Source organism: Vombatus ursinus, unplaced genomic scaffold, assembly GCF_900497805.2.
Source record: "Vombatus ursinus unplaced genomic scaffold, bare-nosed wombat genome assembly UNPS02009062.1, whole genome shotgun sequence".
NCBI classification, from domain to species: domain Eukaryota; kingdom Metazoa; phylum Chordata; class Mammalia; order Diprotodontia; family Vombatidae; genus Vombatus; species Vombatus ursinus.
The window spans coordinates 6,800,189-6,817,347 of NW_020948840.1; positions in this window are offsets into that span (position 1 = coordinate 6,800,189).

Here is a 17,159-nt window from a genome sequence, read left to right on the forward strand (position 1 = left end):
TTCAATGTCCATTTTTTCACCTGAAGGATTATACCCAGTTTTGCTGGGTAGGTGATTCTTGGTTTTAATCCTAGCTCCTGTGACCTCTGGAATATCATATTCCAAGCCCTCCAGTCCCTTAATGTAGTAGCTGCTAAATCTTGTGTTATCCTGATTGTGTTTCCACAATACTTGAATTATTTCTTTCTGCCTACTTGCAGTATTTTCAGCTTGACCTGGGAACTCTGGAATTTGGCTGTAATATTCCTAGGAGTTTTCCTTTTGTGATCTCTTTCAGGAGGTGATGGGTAGATTCTTTCAATTTCTGTTTTGCCCTCTGGTTTGAGAATATCAGGACAGTTTTTCTCGATAATTTTTTGAAAGGTGATGTCTAGACTCTTTTTTTGATCATGACTTTCAGATAGTCCAATAACTTTTAGATTATCTCTCTTAGATCTATTTGCCAGGTCAGTTGTTTTTCCAGTGGGATATTTCACATTGTCTTCTATTTTTTTCATTCCTTTGGTTTTGTTTTATAATTTCTTGATTTCTCATAGAGTCATTAGTTTCCATTTGCTCCATTCAAATTTTTAAGGAATTATTTTCTTCAGTGAGCTTTTGGACCTCCTTTTCTATTTGGCCAATTCTGCTTTTTAAGGCATTTTTCTCTTCATTGGCTTTTTGGGTCTCTTTTACCATTTGGGTTAGTTTATTTTTTAAGGTGTTATTTTCTTCAGTCACAGATGTAATATAGACATTATAAATGTTGATTACAACAGGCCATTTGCTACATAGCTTAGTATCTTGGTGGACTTAACCTTTCTAAGCTTCGGATTTCACAGGAAGATAACCTTCTAACTAACAGTATAGGAGCTAAAGATGTAGGAGCCAAAGGTGATAGAACAGTTATGTGGATTCATAGAAGGTTGAACAGCCAGAAGGGTATTGGTTAATGTGTCAGTTTCCCCTGACCTTTGCTTCTTACTTCACCTGTGCTTTTCAAAAGAACTTGGATGAAGATGTAGATGACATAGTTTGCATGTTGTCTCCTCCACTAGACTGAGTTCTTTGAGATCAGTAACTATCTTTTGCCTTTGTATCTCCTGAACTTTGCACAGTACCTGACACATAGGAGATGCTTAAACAATTCTTGGTGACTGACTGGCCTATTTATCTTATTTGTGAACAACATCCCTTTTCTCCCTATAATTCATCCTGTACACAGTTGCCTGTGGCAATTGTGATCAAATCATGCTATTACTGAGTTTAATCTTATATTGCCAGCTGCTTGCTAGATATCTCTACCTAGTTGTCCCAAACATAATTCAAATTCAGCTTATCAAAAACAGAACTCATGGTGTTTCCCCTAAAATTCACCCATCCTTTAAGCTTCGTTATTTCTGTTGAGGGTACCACCATCTTTCCAGTTAGCTAGGTTTGTAATCTCAGTCATCCTCAACTCTTGTCTTTTTCACCCCTCCCTCCATTCAACCAATTGCCAATTTTTTGTTGATCATACCTTCACAACATGTCCATCTTCTTGTCACATGGCTAGCAAAACACTAACAGACCTCTCATCTGGATTGCTGTACTAATTGGATTTTGGATTTCAGTCTCTCCCATCTCTATTCTCCACTTAATTGCCAAAATAAATTTTCTAAAGCACAAATATGACCATATTACTTCCTCCTTGCTCATGAATTGTTTCTAGGATAAAACCATCTCTGATTCCAGCCTACCTTTCCAGGCTGATTTCCCATCTTCCTTACTTTCTTAATGCCACATTTTCCCTTCCTTCTGAAATTTCATAGAATTTTAGGATGTTGTTATTGGTCTTTCATTCTAGAAGAGGACCAATGACACCTCCAGGGTGATGTCTTGACTTGCTAGTGAATTGATTTAAGTGAGGCAGAGCTGCACAAAGTCATCAACCTTACTCCTCCAGAGTCATTGGAGTCCAGTGGTAAGACTGAAGTCAGGATGACTGGCAATGGCCCAGGATGTAGTGGGAGACCTTGGCCTTTTTAAGCTAAGGTCTTTTCCAGGTCTCAGTTTGTCTGAGGCAATGCCCATTCAGTGATTAAGGGCTAGAATGGGTGGGGAACCTGTGGCCTTCTAGGTCTTTGGGTGTGGCCTTTTGACTGAGTTCAAGTTTTACAGATCAAATTCTTTTATTAAGGGGATTTGATTTGTTCTATGAAATTTGGATTTAGTCAAAGAGCTGCACTTGAGGATCTAGAGGGTCACATGTGGCCTTGAAGCTACAGGTTCCCCACTCTGGGCTAGAATGTTAGGACACTGGAACTAGAAAAGACAACATTAGAGGTTCACTTTACAGATGAGGAAACTAAAGCCTAGGGAGGGAAAAGGGATTTGACCATGGAAGAGTTTCAATTTTGATGAACTTGCTTTCTTCTAAGCCCTTCTCATTATTAACCCTTTCTAATCTGTGGTACCTGTTGCTGCCATGCTTGAGATATTGTTGAAGAAGTTAGCATATCAAAAGCAGTTCTGTTTTTCATAATATAAGGAAGATTGAGTACCACTAGTTCCGAGTAGCTTCTTTTGGTTTGGATTGGTTTGGTCTCTCGTTTGGTTCAGAGTCCTAGTCTAGCCTCACCACTGCAAGTATAGTATCTGCCTAGGCAGTGGACTTCAGTGATATCCACCAACACTGTCTAACTCAGGTATATTTAAGGTAAGTAGGACATCAAACAAGAGATAGTATGTCGTGGTGGATAGAGAGCTACCCTCAGTCAGGAAATTCCAAATTCAGGTCCTAGCTCTCAGGACAAGTCATTTAACCTCTCAGTGCTCTAGGCAACTCTTTAAGACTGCGTATAAAATTGAAGAGAAGATGCCAACCTGCATTGGTAGAGGGTGTTTCCTCATATTGAAATCACAGATTCAGTCCCTATTTTTATGTCTATCATAAGATAACAAAGACCTAAAAGAGGCTTACCTAGACAGAGGAACAGAGGGAAGATATTCATTGAAATAGTAGAATAATAATGAATAGATATATGAATAATAATAAAATAATATTAATTTGACATTTATAGATCATTTTAAATTGTGCACAGCACTTTACATGTTATCTTAATTTTTTTATTTGAATAGATAAAATGATTAAAGTAGACCATAATCTTATGAGAGGTCTAGTAGATAGTTTGGATTCTAGAAGATCTGGGTTCAAGTTCTGCCTTCAACACATACTAACTGTGTGACTTAGCACAAGACATTCACTCTGTTAATGCCTTGAGCAACTCTGTAAAACTCTTAAATTACTGAAGAATTGCCAAGAGTTCCCCATGGCAATGTAATCATAGGTTCAGACTAAAAATCAAAGCAAAAAACATACTTTCCTATGCACATGCCCTGTGAGAGTAACAAAGGGCAAGGAAAAAGTTATATCTGCTGTTTGACCAGAGACCTCTACTAGCATCCCTAGAAGGTACTGCTATTGTTGCTGGGGAGACTGAGCTAACAGTGTAAGAAGAGAACAAAGCTCCTCATACCTTACCTTTCCCCATAGATGATTGATGCTAAAGCGCAAGTGAAGTAAGAAGCAAAGGTCAGGGGAAACTGACACATTAACCAATACCTTCTGGCTGTTCAACCTTCTGTGATGAGCTTTAGCATCAATTCAGGTCTTCCTGACTAGGCCCTTCAGAACTCTTTCCTCTATACCAATTAGCTAACTAATACTTTATCATTGTTCATTCATATTTACTTTTTTATATTTCTCTTGACTCCTATGTTTGCACTTAAAAGTTTCTACATAGCTCTTTTCATCAAGTGTGCTTAGAAGTCCTTTATTTCATTAAAAGTCTATTTTTCCCCCTTAGGATTATACTCAGTTTTTCTGGGTAAGTTATTCTTTGTTTTAAGCATCTATATCTATATCTATATTTCTCTCTCCTTTGCCTTCTGGAAGATAGTATTACAAACTCTCTACTTCTTTATTGTGGTGACTGTTAAAGCTTGTGTGATCCTGACTTTGGCTCCTTGGTGTTTGAATTCTTTCTTTCTGTTTCCTTGTAGTGTTTTGTTTGTTTTTTTTTTCTTTGACCTAGAAGTTCTGTATTTTGGCCATAATGTTCCTAGGAGTTTTCATTTTGGGGCTTCTTTCTGGAATGATTAGTGGATTCTTTTATTTCTATTTTGCTCTCTGGGTCTAAGAGGTCTAGGCAGTTTTCTTTTATGATTTCTTGTAATATAAAGTCTAGCAATTCCACAAGATTCATGATGGAAAATGCTATCCACATCCAGAGAAAGAACTGTGGAGTCTGAATGCAGATCAAAGCATACTATTTTCACTTTTTTTGTTTTTTGTTTTTTGTGGTTTTCCCCTTTTGCTCTGATTCTTCTTTCACAACATGACTAATGTGGAAATATGTTTAATATGATTGCACACGTATAACCTATATCAGATTGCTTGCTGTCTTGGGGATGGTGGAAGGGGAGGAGAGGAAGAACAATTTGGAACTCAGAATCTTATAAAAAATGAATGTTGATAACTATCTATATGTAATTGGAAGAAAATTAAATACTGTTTACAAAATAAAAATAAATATGAGGTCTAGACTTTTTTTTTGGTCATGGCTTTCAGGTAATCCAGTGAACCTTAAATTTTCTCTCCTTGATCTGTTTTCTAGACCAGTTTTTACTATGAGACCCCTTAAATTTTCTTCTCTTTTCAGTTTTAACTTTAATATTTTTTTTGTTGTCTCATAAAGTTATCAGTTTCCATTTTGTTCACTCTGATTTTCAGGGAATTTGTTGCTTTGCCAGGGTTTTATACTTCTTATGCCTAGCTATTTATTTTTATCCATTTCTTCTTTGTTTTTTTTTCTGTTCCCCCTCCCCCACCCAACTATTATTTCCTTTATGAAAACATTTCTAACTCTTTTTTTTTTAAATCTTGCTTCAGATCTCTCAGGAATTCTAATCAAATTTGCGTCCAATCTATGTTTTTCTTTGAGGCTTTGCTTCTAGATATTTTGGAGCATTCTTTTCTTCTGGGTTTGTGTCTAGCATGATCTTGTCTCCATGATAGTTTTTTATGGTGGAAATCTTTTTGTTTGTTGGTTTGCTCATTCTTCCAGCCTACTTTCTGTGAAGGGAATTATGATTTTTATAATAATGTGAGATGATATGTGTAATGAATATACTAATAGATTTGATTTTTAGAATTGCCTTTTCCAGCTTCTGAGTCAAAGCTCACAATGCAACTTCCAAAGATCAATCAAACTTTGACAAGGCTCATAATCATTGGCATTCTTGTGCCTGTGTACCTGAAGTGAAGCGAATCAAAGATTGTAGAACCTGTTCCCGTCACAGAACTCTGGTCCTGTGACCGACCAAGTAATGATCCCCAAAGACTTGAACAATGCTGTTCCTACAAAACTTCAGGACATCTGTACCTTAGTGATTGTGGGATTTGTGGGCTGGTCATGGGAAACCTCTCTGGCCCTAGAAATGATTGTTTCCACCTTAACTCCCTTCCTTCTCACTTGTGATTTATGTATATAATCTGTCTTCACTTCAGCAAGGTGGAATTCTGATCCGGAGAATTTTTGATTTGCAAATATGTTCCTCCTAATGGACCTAATTAATTAAACAGCTACCTGATTACTAGCACTTTGTCTCTGGCATGCTGTTTTGTCATTCTCAGGTTAGAGACTGGCTCAGTAAAATCCAATTAACATTAATTGGTGTCGGAAGTTTTTAAGGGGTGAATGTAGGGTGAAGTCGTGAGTTCTCCAGTACTGGGGAAAAGGGACAGGGTGCTGCTGGATTTTTTTCAGAGTCCCAATTCACCTGGTCTGGTAAGTCCAACGGTCACTCTCACACCATTGGGTTTGGCCTTTTGATCAAGCCCACCATTCATTGTGAGGAATGTTCTTGGGGCCTTTTCTTGACCCAGATTACTCGGTACTGGCCTGTTTGCACAGGATTTGGCTTTTGCATGCGTCTTTTATGATGCAGGGCTAGCTATGGCCTGGGATTTTTCTCTTTTCTCTATTATAAATGCGTGTCTGAGCTGTGGACTGCGGGTTTTATTTCTGCATGTGATAAAAATTTTTTTGCATAAGAATTGCTTGCGCAGTTGGTTTTGTGTGCAGTTAAACTGGTTGAAATTAACATCTTAATTGTGTAGCTGGTTAGAGTTGTGGAATGTTTACTTCTATAATTCAAATGGATTGCTAACCCAGTGTGGAATATTTGTATTTGTGTACTTGTATTTTGTGTATTTGTGTTATATCCCTTTATAGTGTATTTATGTATTGTGTATATTTATTAGTTAAGTAGTGTTATTATCTTTGAGTGTACATCTTTTTTTTTTTTTGAGTGTACACCTTTAAAATGGGATAGATGTATGGTAAAGGCGTGGGGGGCGGGGAAGATACAGCAGTTCCTAATAACAAACCCCCAGAACAAACTTGTATTTGTATAGCAATGTATAAGAAATAACGCCTTGACTGTCCCTCATATTGCCGGGATTGGGTTGATTTGACTAGTGATGAGTCTAAACTTTACTGGCCTCATTGGGGCAGCTTTGATAAGAGAACAGATTAGAGTATTTAAGGCAGAAACTGATGAATGAGGAAACTCATCGTCTTGAGTGGGACAGGTATGATAAATGGTACTCAGAGGCAAGGAAAAGAGCCCATAGGTCTAAATTAGAATTGTGAAAAAATTAAATTATAGAAATTAAATCATTTGAAAACCTTCTCCTTAACAATCCCCAAACTACTCAACTACTGTTGAGGTGTGGATGCTAGGGGTGCTGAGGCCCCAAAATTACGATACATGGGTTCTGCCTGAAAGTTCTGCCCAAGTCTTCTTTCAGCCAAAGACAAGGTTTTATTAGAGATGTACCATACAGGCCAGACTCTTAAAGAATCTGAGCAGTAGTGACGCCCATAAGGGTGAGCGGTGAGGAAATCTCAGTGTTTAAATGGGGTCCAGGATGGATCTTATATACAGCCAAGTAATTTGGGTTTTAGGGAGAATCCCTATGGGAGTGTCAGGGAGGTTGAATGGGGTCTTTGGGGAATAGACAATAGAGGGCCAGGCTTCATCAGGGTAACAAAGAACTGGAAGATAGAGAAGGAAGAGATTGAGTGGGGTCTAGATAAGATCAAAGATGGGAAATATACTAGACTTCATTAGGATATCAAAGAGAGATAGGGCCGAGGCGATAAGGCCAGTTAATAATCAGGAGACTGCCAAACTTCTTTGACCAGATAAGTGAGTTCAGAAGAAGTTTAAGGGTTTTCTGGGACCCATAGACAAATGGGACCCAAATTCTTTTTGGAGTGACGGGCAAAGGTCTCAGCCTGGGCCCATACCCCATCACTACCTAAACTATACCCACCTTTACCAAAAGATTCCACTAGTTACCCAGCTTCTATGTTCCCTTTCAAAGTGCAAGCCAAAGTTCTCCCAGGAAGAAACCCCCGAGGAGAATGGATGCAAGAATGAGCAAACAAGCCTTCAGACTTTATGCTAGGGCCAATCTCTATATACTTCTAGAGATAATGTTTGGACTGGTGCTGCTGCTGCTTTCTTGGAGTGTTGAGTGCTCTGTTATTCCAGGATTTCAGGGACAGCTCAGGCTGAGGACCTGTAAGCTTTCAGTGTTCCCAAAGCAGTCTGATCCAGGGCAAAGTCTGATCACTGTTCCTTTGGTCGGAGTTCTGCAAGTTCCCACGGTGGGTTTGAGTCTGAGCAATAGGCCTGTGGTCATGTCTGTTTGGAGTTTTAGTAGATTGCTGTTGGACTTGATCACTGTCAGCCAGCTGGAAAGCTCTGCTGTTTCAGAGTGACAGAACTGTAGGTCCAGGATTTCTTCCCTGGTTATTCAACTGCAGGCTTCAGGCTATGGTAGAAGTTGGAACTAAGACCTCATTCTTACTGTTGCTGCTTCTAAACTTGTCCCCCATTCAGTAGACATTTTAGGGTCTGCAACCCCTTCTTACCTTGGAATGCTACTCCTGGCATGCATATATATGTGGGTGCATGTATATGTGTGTGTGTATATATATATATATATATTTATATTTATATATTTATATGTATGTATGTATGTGTGTGCACACACACATGCACACGTACATATATATATTCATAAAGAAGTAGAGAATTCATTAGTTGCTTACCATGTGCCGATACACACACAGAATTTGTTAAATGCTTATGATATGCCAATACCTGTACTGTATAAGCCAAGCACTGGGAACACAAATAGAAGCAAGCACGACAGGCCCTATCCTCAAGGAGCTTCAAGATATAAAGGGAAACTGGAATAAGGATGATGGCTGGCGTGTAGCCATCATGGTATGCAGATGTTGGGGAAGAGTACAGAATGCATTGTCAGAAAATTCAGACAGAAACCTTCTCCTCCTTGGCTTGTCTATGTTTCCAAATCATTTTTTATGTAATTAAATAAATTATAATCAACAGATGAATCAGTTGATACCAAAAATAAAATATATTATCTTTAAACAGTATATTTAGGTAGCAAGCATTTAGATACAGAAACCGAGAAGGAACAAATAATTAGAAGCCAATATGGAGTATCTTCTTTTACCACATTAAAAAGAAAAAGTTTTACTGATGCTCTTTTAAATATTGCTGTCATTTTACAAAACCAACACCTCTCATCCACAAAACCTTTCTTTGTAACAAAGAAATACAATTAAGAAAAATTAACAGATGTATTGAACAAATCTGATTAGTATATGCCTCATCCTGCAGTTTTGGTACACGATTTTCTAAGAGGAGAGAAGTATATTTCATCATCATTCCTCTTGAGTTAGTGGCCACATTTTACAGTCATCTTTACACATTTGCAAATAAAGTCATAGAATTTTTGGGCTTGAAAGAAAGCTCAAAGTCTTCCTTTCATTTTGCAAAGAAAAGCTGAGACACAGAAAAGTTATGTGACTAACCCAGGGGTGGAGAACCTGCGGCCTGGAGGCTACATGTGGCCCTCTGGGTCCTCAAAGTGCAGCCCTTTGAATCTAAACTTCGCAGAACAAATCCCCTTAATAAAAGGATTTATTTATAAAGGGATCCTTTTAAATCCCCTTAGCAAAAGGATTTATTTATAAAAGGATCCTTTTATTAAGGGGATTTGTTCTGTGAAGTTTGGATTCAGTCAAAGGGCTGCCCTTGAAGACCTAGAGGTCCACAGAGTGTGAGGCCCCAGGTTCCCCACCCCTAGACTAACCCAAAGCCAGATGTTAATAATAACCCAGACCTGAATTTCAAATACAGGTGTTCTCACTTCAGATCCGGAACTTATTTTCTTACTACATTATGTGGAGATTAACCTGTGATGTGATACAAATGGAACAAGAATTAGTATCTGACTTAACTGGAACACAGTGGATATGTGACATTAGGGCTTGAGAATCACTTGTGCTTTTTCCTCACTTTGGAACTTCAGATTCAGAGAATTCTTGCTAGTGAATTTTTCTCCATCCTGAAATTATATAGGCCCTATGTTCTCCATCAGCATTTTTCCTTTTTAATTCAAAGGGCAAAATCATTCATTAATTCAGTAATACTATTGAGTGCCTATCATGTGCAAGGTACTTCTGACATTATATTCTCAGCCAAGGTAATAATCTTGTGATTTCTAGTTATATTTTCATATTATCTTATTTGCTGTGACCTCAAACTTAATACATTTAAAATCAAAATCATCATATTCTCCTAATCTCCACTTCCTAACAGCATAGTCTCCATTCCCAACTGTTCAAAATGATTGTCAGTGAAGCCATCATTTTCCTAGAATAGATACCTTAGAATTATATTTGACTTTTCCTCTGCTTCATCCATTTTATTGAAACTGCCCCCAAGTCCATTTGATTCATCCTGTAAATGTTTTTCAGAGTCACTCTTTTCTTATCAATCTCACTACCACCACTATAGGCCGGGTCCTCATCTCCTTATTCTTGGAAGTCTGCAACAACCTTATAGATGGTTTCCTTATTTTCAGTCTCTTTTCTTCCTAGTCCATCCTCCAAATTGTTGTTGGAATAGTTTTCCTAATTCATCACTTAAAGTAAGTTTTATTGATGCCTATGTTTTTAAAATCAAAATTTTTTCAATGAGCAAAAATCTGTTTTCTCTCCCTTCTACTTCCTCCTGCTGCCTTGGGGAGGAAAAAAAAAAACCCTTAAAACATATGCATCAGTAAGCAAACAAATTCTCACACTGTCTATGTCCAAAATATATATGTCTCATTTTACCCTGGGTCTGTCACTTCTTTTAGGAGGTAGGTAAGCATCTTCATCACTGGTTCCTTGGAATTGTGTTTGATCATTGTGTTAATCAGAGTTCTCAAGTCTTTCAAATTTGTCTTTACAGTGTTATTACTGTGTAAATTTTTCTCCTGATTTCTGCTCATTTTACTTTGCATCAGTTCATACAAGTCTTCTCATTGTTTTTTCTGAAACTGCCATTTTCATCAGAGGGGTCAAACCCACCGCCCAAACCATATTAAAATGTAATTGGGGAATATTTAACAAAATAAATAAAAAATAATAAAACATAAGTAACATTACATTTTAAAACTTAAGTCAATATGCAGTCCACAAGGATATGTATGGATATGTATGGATAATGGCCCCTATTTCTTTATGTATGGATAATGGCCCCTATTTCTATTTGAATTTGACATTACTGACTTACATAATTTCCTATAGCACAACAATGTTTACATTTATATACCATAATTTGTTCAACTATACCCTTGTTAATGAACATCCCCTTAGTTTCTAGCTTTTCTACTATAAAAAGAGCTGCTGTAAGTACTTTTGTACATATGGGTCCTTTTCCTCTTTCTTTGATCTCATTGGGCTATACACCTAGGAATAGTATTGCTGGGTTAAAGGGCATATGCAGTTAAATAACTTTTTGTACATAGTTTCAAATTACTTTCTAGAATGGCTGGACCAATTAATAGCTCCACCAACAGCACATCAATGTCTGTTTTCCTATAGCCCCTCCAATACTTGTCATTTTCCTTTTATTGTCACATTTGCCAGTCTGATGGAGTGAGGTGAAACCTGCTTTTCTCTGGGGTGGGGGGCGGCGGCAATTGGGGATCCTCTTGACTCCATGGTCAGTGCTTTATCCACTGCCCCACCTAGCTGCCCCACCACTTGCTTTTGCATTTTATTGATTAGTGATTTTTGGAGTATTTTTTCACATGAATATTTGATAGCTTGGATTTTCTTCCTAGAAAAACTGCTTGTTTAAATCCTTTGACCATTTATCACTTGGGAAATTGATGCCTTTGTTTTCATATCACAGTGATTCTTGGATATACCCATCCCTTCCCCATGCCTATGCCTAAATTTAACCTTCCCTTTGTCATAAAGAAAAGCAATTATTTGATATTTAAATATTTAAAGATCTTCTCAACCTGATTCTAAGCTATTTTTCAGCTCTAGGAGACATTATTTCCCTTCATGCACTGTATGATCCAGTCAGACTGGCCCTATTACTGTTCCTCATATATGGTATTCCATTGTACTACTTTCAATTATATATGAGTGAAAATCCTTAGAAGTGTAAATCCCAAACTAATGGATAAGATTAGTAATATTTTACCATTGCTACCATTTAAAGAACTTTTCGTTTATTAATTTTCTCCAGTCCATTTGATAGCTCTGCACAGCTATCAAAATGATTTTCCTAAGGCATAGGTATGACCATGTCACCATTGTACTCAATAAGTTTTGCTGGTTTCTTATTGCCTCTGGGATCAAATATATTACCTCCCTTTACGAATGTACTTTGGTCTAGCCAAATTGGCTTTCTTGCTGTTCCTTACACATGCTGTTCCATTTTCTTTCTCCACACACGTGCCTCAACTTGGCTATCAGAATGCTTTGTTTCCTTCAAGGCTTAACTGAAGCACCACCATCTGCATGGAGCCTTTCCTAAACCCCCTAGTGGCTAGTGTTATTTCCCCCAGCTCTGATCATCCATTGTCTGTTATTTTATGTATTTTATTTGTACATGTTGTATGTAGATTAGAATGTAAACTCCTTCACAGCAGGAAATGTTTCACATTTGTTCCTGTATTTCCAGTGCCTAACACCATGTTTACATAGTAGGTGCTTAATAAATGCTTGTTGATTGAATTAAGCAAAAACAACTAATAACAATGACCGAATTTGGACTTCTTGGCTCACTCAAGTGTGGGCACCCAGGAGCATCAGGTGGGACCTGCAATGGCAGAGTGTGAGCCTGAGGGAGGAGAAGGATGTGCCCCAAGAGGACTTTCAGGAAGAGGATTGGACCCTCTGCTTTGACTGAGGGGATTGTAACCTGTTGTGGCCCAGTGGTGGATTGTGCTGTGTTAAGAGAACCCTGTGATGTATAAGCAGTATATTGGATAGTACCTGATGGTACCTAAGCGAGGAGGAGCTGCTGCTTACTCCCAAAGACCCTGGGTCCCAAAGATTGTATAAGGGGGAGAGATGTATGTTATGTTATACTGTGTTATGGCTTCATAGCCATACTCGTTTGGGGGGGGGAAAGGCAAATCACTTTCTTGTATGTTTGAGGCAATGTGGCCACTCTAGTGATATGCTGTGTTTGTATACCTGATGATATCCAACATAATGTCTATGTTGCTGTAATCTGTATTGTTATTTTAGCATATTATTGTATATTGTTGCAGTTTATATTGTTGTTATGTTGTTATGGATTGTGAATGTTATGCATTAGTTTCTTGGCTCAAGGACCCCTAAAAGTATCACCTGCATAGATAGTAAGGGCCAAGCGTTACCAGTTTGATGGTAAAGACCAGGATCCTGGACCGGTGGAGTGTAAGTAAAGTGAATTTGAGGTGTGTCAGGAGTATTTTTGTTATTCCTTTTCAGATAATAGTTCTTGGATCCTAGATGATATTTCCCACAAATTATGGTTGAAAACATCTCCACGCATGTGTAGTGAGATATAGGGATGACGTAATATATGCCTGTGCTGTGCTAGGTCATGATGATATTGCTAAAGTTAACCTGTGAGCTTAATGTTGGCAAGATGTCTTCTTTGTCTGTTGCCCTATAAAGCAAGTGGGCACTGGTCAGTGAGTGGGGGAACCCATTTTGTGATTTGGGTAATCCATAGAGGAATGTATGTACCTGTCTTGATTGGGCCTCCATCAAAGCTCAGGGGATCTTGAAGGAGTTGTACTCCTCACCTGCCCCTGGGACAAGTGTGATTAGGGAATGCTGTAGGAGTTGGTGCTCCCATTACCAGCAAACTCTTTTGAGAAGACTAGACTAGAATAAAGTAAACTTATTTAACCTCTCCAAAGCTGTCTTCCTGTCTGACCAGATCAAAAGTGAACCTGTGCTAGAACACTTGTTAGTGTTAGGAGCTCTCTTATGTTCTCCTGCCCAACAAATGGCATTACCTGTGTGTTACTGTGAAATACCATGTCTGACAAGATATAATACGTTCTTACTCTACCAAGAAGAGGAGTCTGGGGGGGCAGAGCCAAGATGGTGGAGTAAAAGCAGTGACTTGCTTAAACTTTCCCCCAAACCCCTCCAAATACCTATAAAAAAAATGGCTCTAAACAAATTCTAAAGCATCAGAATCCACAAAAAGACAGAGGGAAACAAATTTCCAGCCCAAGACGACCTGGATGGTTGATCAGAAAGGTATATCTCGCTGGGCTGGGAGAGGAGCGCAGTTCGGTATGGGCGCGCAGGCCTCGGCGAACATGGAGCAGCCCTCTGAGGACTGAATTGTGGGCAGCTGTGGTGGATTCCAGACTTCTCAACCCATGAACGCCAAAGACAACTTAGAAAGTCGTAGGAAAAGTCTGTGTCTGTGGTGAGAGAGAAGCACAGGGTCCCAGCCCTATTCCCCAAGCATGGCCCCGGGGCGGTGGCTGGCTCCAGAGCTTCTCGCCTCCAGACTGAGGGGGAATCGAGTGGCTGATGGGAAGGGGATTGCAGGGATCTCTCTGCTGGTGCACAATTCTCTTGCCTTGCCCGTGCTTGGATCTGGGTCACAGTTCTGGGTGGAGATCCTGGGGTGAGGAGGAGCGCTGGTGTGGTGGAACTTGTAGTGGCTGTGGAGAGAGAATCCTCCTCACAGTTCCAAGACAGAAGAGAGTGCTTGTGGTCACTCATAGACCAGAGCACAGGCCAGGAAAGGAGTAAACACCTCGCCTTTGATCATAGCACCTTGGAAGAACTGAAAATTTTCAGGTCCCTAGAAGTATCTCTGAAAACAGCTGCACAAAACCCCCAAAGCTTGGGACAGTACATTCTCCACACTGGAAGCAGACTCCTACCCTAACAAAGAGTTTAAAACTCAAGTAATTGGCTGGGATCATGAGCAAGCAGCGCAAAAAGAATCAGACCACAGAATCTTTCTTTGGTGACAAAGAAGATCAAAACATACAATCAGAAGAAGACAACACAGTCAAAGCTCCTACATAAAGCCTCCAAGAAAAATATGAATTGGTCCTAGGCCATGAAAGAACTCAAAAAGGATTTTGAGAAGCAAGTAAGAGAAGTAGAGGAAAAACTCAGAGTGATGCAAGAAAATCATGAAAAACAAGTAAACAGCTTGCTGAAGGAGACTCAAAAAATTACTGAAGAAAATAACACCTTAAAAAATAGCCTAACCCAAATGGCAAAAGAGGTCCAAAAAGCCGATGCCTTAAAAAGCAAAATTGGCCAAATGGAAAAGGAAGTCCAAAAGCTTACTGAAGAAAATACTTCCTTAAAAATTAGAATGGAGCAATTGGAAGCTAGTGACTTTGAGAAATCAAGACACTGTAAAACAAATCCAAAAGATTGGGAAAAAAAATTAGAAAACAATATGAAATCTCATTGGAAAAACAACTGACCTGGAAAATAGATCCAGGAAAGAGAATTTAAAAATTATTGGACTGTCTGAAAGCCATGATCACAAAAAGAGCCTAGGATACATCATCTTTCAAGAAATTACCAAGGAAAACTGCCCTGATATTTTAGAACCAGAGGGCAAAATAGAAATTGAAAGAAGCCACTGATCACTTCCTGAAAGAGTTCCCCAAAGGAAAACTCCTAGGAATATTGTAGCCAACTTCGAGAGTTCCCAGGTCAAAGAGAAAATATTGCAAGCAGCCAGAAAGAAAACAATTCGAGTATTGTGGAAGCACAATCAGGATAACACAAGATTTAGCAGCTTCTACATTAAGGGATAGCAGGGCTTGGAATATAATATTCTGGAGGGCAAAGGAGCTAGGATTAAAACCAAGAATCACCTATCCAACAAAACTGAGTATAATCCTTCAGGGGAAAAAATTGACATTCAGTGAAACAGAGACCTTTCAAGTATTCTTGGGATGAAAAGACCATAGCTGAACAGAAAATTTGACTTTCAGATACAAGATTCAAGAGAAACATGAAGAGGTAAACAGGAAAGAGAAATCATCATAAGGGACTTATTAAGGTTGAACTGTTTACATTCTGCATGGAAAGATATTTGTAACTCATGAGTCTTGTCAGTATTAGAGTAGTTGGACGGAAAAAATTATATGTATGTGTGTGTGTACATATCTGTCTATCTAGAGAGAGAGATAGATATAGACTGATAAATAGAGGGCACAGGGTGAACTGAAGATGAAGGGGTGAAATCTGGAGAATAAAATTAAGGGGTGAGAGAGGATTATACTGGGAGAGGGAGAAAGGGAGAGGTAGAATGGGGTAAATTATCTCACATAAAACAGATAAGAATAGGTTTTTACAGTGGAGGGGAAATGGGGGGAAGGTCAGAGGTGTGAGGGACTGTCTGATGTTGGCTACTGCAAAGTGGAGGTTGTGGCAAGATGGGGTAGGATCAAGATATTAGGAAGTGACCGGAGCTCACGCTCCCAGGCAGGGGCTGTGCTAGGCGGAGTTGTGGTGAACTGGGATGGGCTGGATACGGAGAAGTAACCGGAGCTCACCCTCCTGAGGCAGTGGGCAGTGCTATGTGGAGCTGTGATAAGCTGGGGAAGGAACAGAATACAAGGAAGTAGCCGGAGCACATGCTCCTGAGGCAGGGGGCTGTGCCACGTGGGAGTGGGACGGCAGAGGACGAGTTCCCTTTGCTTAGTCCCCTCCTTAAGTGCAACGTCAACCCCAGACACCTCCTTCCTGTGTCCTTCCTGACTTCCTGGGTCACGTACCTTCCCTTTGTGTAGCACTGACCCCAGACGCCTCCTCCCAGTATCTGGGCCTGACTTCCTGGGTCACGTACTCTCCCTTTGTCTGTGCACTAATACCAGATGCCTCCTTCCTGTATCTGGGCCTAGCCTCCTGCGTCACTTCCTCTCCCTTGGTGCGCTAAACCCAGACATCCCCTTCCGGTATCTGATCCTACAATCAATGACTAGTAGGCGGGCTGAGGAGGAGGGGCTAAGTAGGTACTTAAGGAACGGGTCGTGGTTGGAGCTCGCTCTCTCTTTGCTCCTGCTCTCTTGCTATGGCCTTCCTGCTTGGCCTTGCTATGATGGCCTCTGAATAAAGCTCGGGTGTTGGCACCTCCTGGTCGGCTCATCTCTGTGTGTTTATCCGGGTAGGCTCCAAAGACTGGTAAGTAGTATGACTCTGGCAGCCTGCTCCTTATAGGAGGAGAGTGCACGGCGCAGCCGGCACAAGAGGAATGAGTGAATCTTATTCTCATTGGATTTGCCTTAAGGAGAGAATAACACACACTCAATTGGGTATGGAAATCTATCTTACCATATAGAAAATGGGGGGGAGGGGATAAGAGAGCAGGAGGATGATAGAGGGGAGGGCAGATTGGGGGAGGGGGTAATCGGAAGCAAACACTCCTAAGGAGGGACAGGGTCAAAAGAGAATAGAATAAATGGGGGGCAGGCTAGGATGAAGGGAAATATACTTAGTTTTTCACAACATGACTACTATGGAAATGTTTTGCATGACTACACATCTGTAACCTGTATGGAGTTGCTTGCCTTCTCAATGAGGGTGGGTGGGGAGGGAGGAAGGGAGAAAATTTGAAACCCAAAATTTTAAAAACCAAAGTTAAAAAAAATTGTTTTCACATGCAACTGGGAAATAAGATACACAGGAAATGGGGTATAGAAATCTATCCTGCTCTACAGGAAAATTGAAGGGGAAAGGGAATAAGAGAAG